The sequence below is a fragment of the Tamandua tetradactyla genome, chromosome 7 (assembly GCF_023851605.1).
Source record: "Tamandua tetradactyla isolate mTamTet1 chromosome 7, mTamTet1.pri, whole genome shotgun sequence".
NCBI classification, from domain to species: Eukaryota; Metazoa; Chordata; class Mammalia; order Pilosa; family Myrmecophagidae; genus Tamandua; species Tamandua tetradactyla.
Window position 1 is genome coordinate 51,757,300 of NC_135333.1, and position 9,323 is coordinate 51,766,622.

Sequence of the window (9,323 nt, forward strand, 5' to 3'; positions counted from 1 at the left end):
AGATTAGCAAGCAGGTCCCTCCCCTGTTTCTACACTGACTGGATACTCCAGAGGTTATAGCCTATCCGGATAATATAACTAATTCAAATTTCCCACCGAAGGTTCCCGTTTTTTATTATGCTTTACATTTCAGTGTCCCTGGCCATTACTTATTTAAACTTGTTTTACTTATATAAGATTTGATGCCAATTCTAGGCTTGTGTCAGATACTCTCCCCTTTCCCTGCCTGCAAGACTAGTCTGAGCTGTTTTGCAGCCCTTTGTTCATTAGTTCCATTTCTCTCATCCTGTGCCATCTTGTGTGAAAGTTGAACTTAATTTTATTCTACAAGTTCCGTCTTTCTTCTTGAACTCTTTTGGTTTTCATATTCAAGGTTATTTTTTTCAAATTTGATGAAGGCTTTTTCACACTCCTCATCATAGGGATCTTCCTCTTTAAGGGGGTACAAATTGTTTTGCCTGTACTGAACAGGCATTTGCTTGGTTAGTGCAGCTTCAGTGGGTCCCTGTGTTAGCCCTAGGGCCCATGGGATAATGTAACACCCAAGTGCTGTGAGTACCCCAGTTAACGATGATTAAAGAAATTAATGTGGACAGTGCCACTTCCCAAACCAGCTTTTTAACCATTGGGTTATCAATGCCTGAATTTTCCACCAATTCTTCAGTTAGGCCTGGTAAAGCTCTGGTAATAGTTCCATCTGGGCTGTGTTTTGGGGGATAAATGTACAACACCTACTCCCGACCATAACAGAAATGCCTCCTTTTTCAGCTAGCGTCATGTCTAGGGCCATTCTAGTCTTCCATGTCATTCGGCTACTAGCATCCAACTGGCTTGCTATTCCCTTAACTGCATCCTTGGTGCAGCTGATAAATCTTTGCTGATTATAATTTATGTAATTAATCCAATCCACATTTTTGTTGATGGTAACCCATCAGAAAAAGGATGACTCCAGTCTTGCAGCTACTTGACTCCTAGCCTTAAATTCATCTGGGATTTCCCATGGCACCCCCAAACTGTTTAAATAAATTCAGTCATCAAAGGAACCAAGTAAGCTTCTTTTCTATCTTTTTCCTTGGGTTAGAACTTTCTCCTCCTTTTCAAATGCCAGGGTGAATGGGATGGCCAACTGGAGCAAAGGTCCCTTTCCACTTCTCAGGTAATACTGGTCAGAGGATGCCCTTTCCACAATACCACCAAAGGTCTGCTTGGGGTATGGGTAAACTGGAGAAATTGTCAGTACTATCCTCAGTCACGTCCTATGCTTGGGTACACAAAGCCATGGTGCCGAGGTCCTGGAGCCCTTTCCCCATCTAGAGAAACAAGAAGAGTGGTTTTCTGGATGGCGGTGGAAGCCAGTATGGCCTTGACTTTTCCGCCCCTGACTGGAGGGAAAAGAAAGGATGACGTAATACAGGAGTAGTATTCTGAAAAAAAAAAAAAAAAAAAAAAAAAAAGAGTACCATGCATTTGAGCTCCTTTTCATGTTTCTCCATACCTATCAGAAAGGGCATGATAAAGGCAGGGGGTCAGCCCTTGAGCAAGCATAACAGTTGCTTTTATCTAGAGTCTGGACTGTATATTTAATTTGTTCCACCAAGGCATTTGTATCTCCATACCCTGACTCTATTTCCATAGTTTGCTTCAATTTTTCTGCCTTGATCACCTTGACAACTTTGGGATCATTCTGTATTGGGGAGTTAACCTGCAGGTGGGTCTCCTTTGGCACTATTGAAGAGATAACTGGAGACAGCATTGTTGATGTCGGGAAGAGGACTTGTTTTTTGAACCTGCCGAGAGGGTTTTTCCAATGAGGTCTGCCCCCATCCCACATATTCTGTCAACTACTACTGCATCTCTGCCGCCACCCTCTGGACGTTTGTCTGCTTTCTTGATAGCTATCACCACTGGTTTACACTGAAGATTTTTGCAATTTGGTGGGGAGTTTCCTTTATAAAAGGTTATCTTTTCCTTTTATGGCCTCTAGGTCTGTGAAATTAATCCAATGTTCACAGTCTATCTTTGTAACTGGGTGTTCCATCATACATCATCCGAGGAGGGGCAAGGAGAGGATCAACTTTAACACCCCCTACTGGTTCTGGACACAGGTACTTGTTTTCCCCACCCAATTGCCATTGACTTGATAAGTCTCCACCGTCTATCACTTGGCAAGCATCAAACTGTACGGTTGGGACACCAAACCTTCGGTTACATTCACCACCAATGTGATGGGGCTCATTGCATCCCAAATTTAGAATATGATAGCTAGCATAATTATTTTCATTTTCAAATTGAGCTTTAAATCCCTCATCTATCTTCCTTGGTAAGACTCTCTGATCAGGGTCACTATTAACTACGTTGGATTAAAGTACAGAATCCAAGCCCCAAACCCAAAAACCCCTCTACCCTCCCAACTATTCTCTCTTTAACATAATTTTTAAAGGGTCTGAAGTTGGAGTTATTTCCTAGGAAGTGGACTGTGTTGTTGGGTACTTAATTGTCCGGCTCAGGTACTAGTCCTTTCACCTGGGTTTAGTGAGTCCAGCCTTTTCTTCTGTGCCCGGACAGCCATCTCGGTTGTCAATAAACTTGATAAGGTCCTTACAAGGCTGGTTGGAGTTTGAACTCTTTCCATGATTTGATGAGGACCCAACTGCCAGGCTGGTATTGATGGGCAACAAATTCAAGAGGTGGGGTCTGGGCCAGCAAGTCACAGTGCCTGAGGGATGACAGAGGACAAACCAGTGTATAAGTCTTAAGGAAGAGATCCTTTGAGTCTAAGGAAGGGAGATCTCTAGTTTTCCTGGGAAAAGGCAAGCCAAAAAGCATTTCATTGAGGGAGATTCCTAATTCTTTCCTAGGGGCAGTTCTAATGCTTAGTAGAGCTATGGGTAGACACTTAGTCCAAGGTAACTTGGTTTTTAAGACCAGTTTAGAAAGATTTTTTTTTTTAAAGTTTGATTCATTCTTTCCACACTTCACTGTCCACTGAGGACAGTGGATGCCAGGATGTATGGAAATCCCATGTAATACTTAAGCTTCACATAACACCTTGTAGTACACAGGAGATAAAGTGGCTATCATTGTCAGAATCAATATATTCTACCAACCTATAGCAGGAAACAATCTGTTCCTGATAGTTTTGGAAGGTCCCGATGCTGTAGCTGAGGCTAGAAGATATGCCTCTACCTACCCTGTTAGATGGTCTACAAGAACCAGAATATATTTTAGTTGTCCTACTGAGGGAGGCATCTCCTTGTAATTAACTTGAATGCTCTGAAATGGCCTGAAGCCTGGTTCCCTTCCTTTTTAATTTTAATTTTGATAAGGAGAACCTGAAACCCCCCTGTTTCCCTCCCTCACCCATACTCCTTCTTGGATGTCCTTCTTATCTTCTTCAGTAAGCAAGGCTAAGACAACTTTTATCTGGCCATCCCTTACCTCCAGGTCCAGTCCCATGGGTATTATCAGGTCCCTTCCCAAGAAATTACTCTCAGTTTCTGGGATGTACAGCAAGGGGCTTACACTTTGGTTATTTTCCCAACAGCTATTGGTAGATTTGAAAACGGGGACTTTAAATCCTTCCTCTTTTACCCTGAAACTGTAAGGGAGCTACCGGAGAATTTGATCCCTTTTGGGATGTGGTTCTCAGAAGATCGAGCTGCCCGGATGTCTAGCAAAAATGTAATTTCTTCCTGATATGGTCCCACCTTCAGATTTACCAAAGGCTCCTGCTGAGCTCTTGAGACAAGGAGCCTCTGAACACCCTAATCCTCAAAACTCATCAGGGGTATCCCCTGGCCTTCTTTCTTTAAACTCAGGCACTCCCTTTTGAAATGACCAGGTTTCCCACTGTGATAACACTGCTGAGTCCTGTGCTCTCCTCGCTACTTTATTCCCTTTGGCTCAGACTGTTTCTCAATCTCACCTCTGCCTATCTCCTCCCTGCTTTATCTCTACTCTCTTTTTGACCATATGGTTGACTGTGCTCATCATGACTTTAGCTTGTTGCTTCTGCTTTTCCTCTTCCCTTCTTACACTTTCTGAGACTCTCCCAGTGGTTTGTCCATTTTCTGGATGTCAGGCCAAGACCCGTTCACATAACTGACCTTTAGCATTCCTTGGACCACAGGACTATCAGGGTATTTCCCTGAGTATTTCCTCACCTGGTCCCTCAACCTTTGTGGGTAAGCAGAGGGGGTCTCATCTTCTTTTCTTGAGCCACCTCAAAGGCTTTATTTAAGTTCTGGATTTGGGTACAGCCAATTTTTTTTTTTAATCTTTTATTTTTATTTTTTTACATGGGCAGGCACCGGGAATCAAACCTAGGTCCTCTGGCATGGCAGGCAAGCATTCTCGCCTGCTGAGCCACCATGGCCCACCCAGGTACAGCCAATTTTATTCCCTATATAGCGAGGTCTCTGAGATCCCTCATTTGTGCCCTGTCTTCCTGATCATTAAGACATTTTGCTCTGCTGCTATTACCCCGTGTCCAGCTGGGAGCTCTCTTTCCCATTCTTTCATAGCTGCCCTCCTCACCATTTCCCTTTCTTCCCCTGTAAAGAGGATATTTAGGACAGACATAAGTTCAGACCACGTATATAAACTCGGGCCCCAAAATTGATCCAGTTGTTTGGCTAGCCCTATTGGATAGTCCATTAATGATTTCATTTCTTTCTTAAAGTTCCCTACTTCTGTATGTGTCAACGGAACATTTATATAACCTCTTTAACCTATTTCCCCTGGTCCTATACCCTTCTCTCAGAGGGTGTGGGGATTCAGCAGGTCTATGTTCTTTAACCCTTTTTCCCCCTCAGGAGCCCTCAGAAATGGAAAATTTTGTATGTTTTTCTTACACCATTCCAATTTCTTCCTCAGTTGTTAGTGGGTTGTAACAGGTGGAGTAGCTAGCCCTGAGTGGCCCTCCAGTTCCCCCAGGGTGGTGATGGAATGTGGGTTAGTTCCATTGGGCCTTCAGGGTCCAGCAGCCCCTGCCCTGGGTGGAGGGGATCATAGGGCAGGGAAAGGCTCAACAAAGGATCCCAGGTTTTCATTTCTAAAGATTTAGTCTCTGGGTCTGGGGTTTTAACTTTTATGAGGTAAAGAGTGGTACCCTCACCTTTCAGCTAATACATAGCATAATCAGACTCCTCTCTGGAGAAGGGTTTCATTCCATTAACACAAAGTACGAGATCAGCACAGAGCCAATCCTCATCTGCCCCATATTTTGGCCAGAATACATCGGGAGGCACAATGCTTTCTTTTGTCCAAATGTAACAATATTTAATCTGGTCTGATCACTATTGGTCCAATGTTCTAACATTCTTTCTAATGGGCTCTCTAGAGGAATGTTCCTGGGGTACTCTATAGGAACCCCCTTCCCTTTTTCCCTGGACAGCTGACTGCCTCTATCACCCATTCTGAGCCTTGCCTGGGTTTCTCTCAGAACCATTTTGCTACATCCATCTCCGGCCCTTTCCCTCATGGGAAGAGGGAACTGCAGATTGGGTCTCAGCACTCGCTTACTCAACTCCAGGCTCGTCAGAATTTTCCTGACCACTAAGGCAATTCTCAAGAGTCCTTTCTTACCTTGGTTCATGCACAGAGTTGCCTGGTCACTGTGATGCAGATTTCCCTTCCCCTTTGCTCATTCCCAATTGGCGGATCCAAGCATCCATTCTCAGGTCCTTCTGGCTGTCAGAAGTGAGTGCCCAACGGCAGAGTCCGAGACAACTCAATCAGCAGGGTGCACCTTCCCTTTGTCCTTCCTGGGGCTCCTCCTCGGAAGCCTCAGATCCCAGATAAGCCCCCCAAATTGTTAGAAAGAAAGCCACACCTGAAAGAGAAAAAACGCTCACCCGATTGTGGAGAAGAAAAGAATGTATTCACGATCTTGCAAGAATGGGCACACAACCAAAATCTGGTGGCTGGTGCCTGAACTTTTTTTTTTATAAGAAACTATTCTTTATTTTAGACCCCACCTCTTGCCCTTAATCCTCATCTTTTAGTTGAAGAATAAAGCTTGAGAGAGGGGGAAGAAAACCAAAAAAGGGTAAACTTTATAGTACTAACTAGGTACTTCCATCAAAGCATAACTAATCATTTTCTGAAACTGGCATTTTGCAGAACAGTCTTCTAAAAGTTGTTGATGGGGGTGAAAGCAGTGGGGAGAACTCTTGAGACATCCATGCTCCAATGGTGTGAGAAATGTCGATTAAGGTTAGTTTTCTTTACATTAACAGGAATTCTCAGGGTCCTCAATATTCTAATGGAGGTTGGTCTCCTAAGAGGAGAAAGGCAGTATGCCACATTTCCTAAGCTTTCTGTGCAAACAATCCTTTACTCATGAAGCATATCAGAAACAGTTTGAAGAGTACTGGGAAATATAATTTGGGGGGAAGATCAGTTAGAAAGCCTATTTTCTTCACATTTTCCCTCCCATCCTCTTGCTAAAGCTAGCAAAAAAAAAAAAAATGATGCTAGAATCCAGACCATTAGTCATAGTAAGAAACCAAGGACAGGTTAGTTAAGGATGAAATGGGAAAAAACAACTATCTCCTCACTTTTCACTTCCACTCCCTCATTTTTCTTCATCTCACTGTCTAAGCAAGATGTACATTTCCTCTCTTAAACAACCTACTTCTCTTTTTGTGTCAGAGTGGCTAATTCATTACCACTTGCCCTGTCAAAATGAGTACTATAGAGGTAAGATGGTAAGTAAGTAAAATGTGTCTAATAATTACTAAGACACCACAAAAGGCAACATATTCAAGGAGAGGAGAGCAGCCTTAAGGAATTATACAAAAATATCCAATCAGTGCTTCTCCAAGCAATGGTTAAATCTCTACCAACAAAGTTGAGAGTTAATATAACTCAGGCCTCAGTACTAGCCTTTTCCCTTAGTTCAAATGTGGCCAGACTTTCCTGAGGTTCCCAGAACAGGTGTTTGCCCTTAGGCTCTATCTACCTCAGTGCTTTAGTTTGTTCAGTCTCCTCTGGGCTAGGCACAGTTCTGGTGCTGATCTGAAACAGATTTCCTTCCTGAGGCAGCTTGACTACATCAAAGGGTTTTAAACAATCTCCATAGTTATTAACTATTTAACCTTGCATTCAACACCATATGGTGATAAGGATGAGGTGAAGGATAAGATTGAAATCTTAGATCTTTCTGAGCAGGGCATGTTAGATGATGACAGGAGAGAAGGACCAGTTGCAAGGTGAATCTGCAGCTCAGGCTTGGGCATGAAGGGAACTCTTTCCCATGTAGTTTAGTATCGCTAGGGGCTCCCTGAGCACTGGGCTAAACTGCAAAGGTTTTACTCAAGGAAGGGGATGATGTGGGCATCAAGCCATTCTTCAGACAGTTGAAGATGGTCCCCTTCTATAGCCAGAAAGACTAGCTTCCCTGCTTTGTCCATTTCTTTTAGCCCCAGGCAATTCTGCATGCACAGAGTTGTCTCCTGTAGGGGGATAGTTTCCTGGGCTTGGCCACTTCTGTAAAACCCCAAACCACTCTGAGTCCACAGGATCCACAGTGGAATCACTGAGGAATTTCACCATCACAAACTTCTTCAGGGCCATCAGGTTTTTCTTATAGGACTCATTGACACCCCTCTCCTGATTTATATCTGCCAAGAAGATGCTGTGGTTGTGGTACCCATCCTCCTTTATGGGCTCATGCCAGTATTCTGCTTGCACCAGCCCTTCTTGAACAGCTTTGGAGTAAGCCCCAAAAGTCAATGTTTTTCTGATCAAGTCACAGACATGGGAGCTCTCTCGTGGGCATCGCAGGAGTCCAAAAACACCTTGATGTTGTCCCCCAACCAATATCAGATTGATCAGGGGAGGTAATAGGCATCTCTGAGCTACTGCCCACAGAAACTGACCTTCCTGGGAGAATCCCATAGCGCTGTAGCCTTGCTGCAATTTAGAATGATCAGAGAAAATCTGACACACTGTTTTTACTTGGGAGTTAACATTCAAGAAGAAGCTGTTCTCCACATCCTCAATCAGGGGCTTCCCAATCTCCAAAGATAAGACATAAATTCCAGGTATTTTCTTCTCAACCATTTTTTTGCTAGCACACATGCTTAAGGGATTACAACAGCTGTCTTCCATCCCATGCCAGATCACCAGCAGAAGTGGTGCCGGCAGCTCAGGATGCCCCAGCGCCCAGGCAGTGCAGGGCACGGGCAGGAGAAAGACAGCCAAGACCCTTAGGACTTAGGCGATGCTATCTTCTGAACTTGGTTTTGAGAATCACATCTCCATGTAGAGTATTTTAGATAAAGATTAGTTTACGACACCATCTTTAGAGCAAACGGCTCTTCTCACCGGCTGTCTCGTGTAGACAGTGTTGCTTCTACAAATGGCATCCTTAACATCCCAGCTGAACGACCTTTGGTTTGACCTTGATTTGCCAGTTTAGAGGAAACTGCTGAATGCTGTACATTTCTCAGCTGTTCTGTTCAAACCATTTGAGTGTTTGGAAAGAAAAGAAGCGGCTTGGCCTGAGGTTTCAGGATGAAGTTGAAGGATTGAAGGAGGGCAGTCTTTCCTTAACAAAGATCTTTCCAGGCCCAATGAAGCATTTGCTTGAAGACCACTGAGAGCAGAGGGACAAGAGGCAGTCACTCTCGGCAACAGAGGTGATGTTGGAAGCACAGCTCTGAAGAGGGTAGAGACAGTCTGCACCCTGTCTCCTAGGAAGATTCTCTTTTAATTATACAAATGAAGGGAAAACAAAGGTAGTGGGAGAGGAGCCCCTTGCTGGGTTTTTCTCTCATTGAAGAGACTCGAGAGCCCCAGGAAAAATGTGCTATGATATTAGTTAGGGAGGCTGTGCTGGTTTGAAAGGATGTATGTCCCCTAGAAAAGCCATGTTTTAATAAAAATCCCATTCCCTATTCAATACTGTATGTTTGAAACTGTAATCAGATCATCTCCCTGGATGATGTGATTTAGTCAAGAGTGGTTGTTAAGCTGGATTAGGTGACGACATGTCTCCACCCATTTGGGTGGGTCTTGATTAGTTTCTGGAGTCCTATAAAAGATTTTGGAGAATGAGAGATTCAGAGAGAGCAGAGCAGAACGACATAGCCACAAGAAGCAGAGTCCACCAGCCAGCGACCTTTGGAGATGAAGAAGGAAAATGCCTCCCGGGGAGCTTCATGAAACAGGAAACCAGGAGAAGAAGCTAGCAGATGATGCTGTGTTCGCCATGTGCCCTTCCATATGAGAGAGGAACCCTGACCATGTTCACTATGTGCCTTTCCAGATGAGAGAGAAACTCTGCCTGTGTTTGCCATGTGCCTTCTCACTTGAGA

The 9,323-nt window shown here is 44.0% G+C and overlaps 1 pseudogene; it reads right to left on the reverse strand.

Moving 5' to 3' along the window:
• Nucleotides 1–7,313: 7,313 nt before the first annotated feature.
• On the reverse strand, nucleotides 7,314–8,372 carry LOC143690446 (palmitoyl-protein thioesterase 1-like; annotated as a pseudogene).
• Between the last annotated feature and the right edge of the window lie 951 nt (nucleotides 8,373–9,323).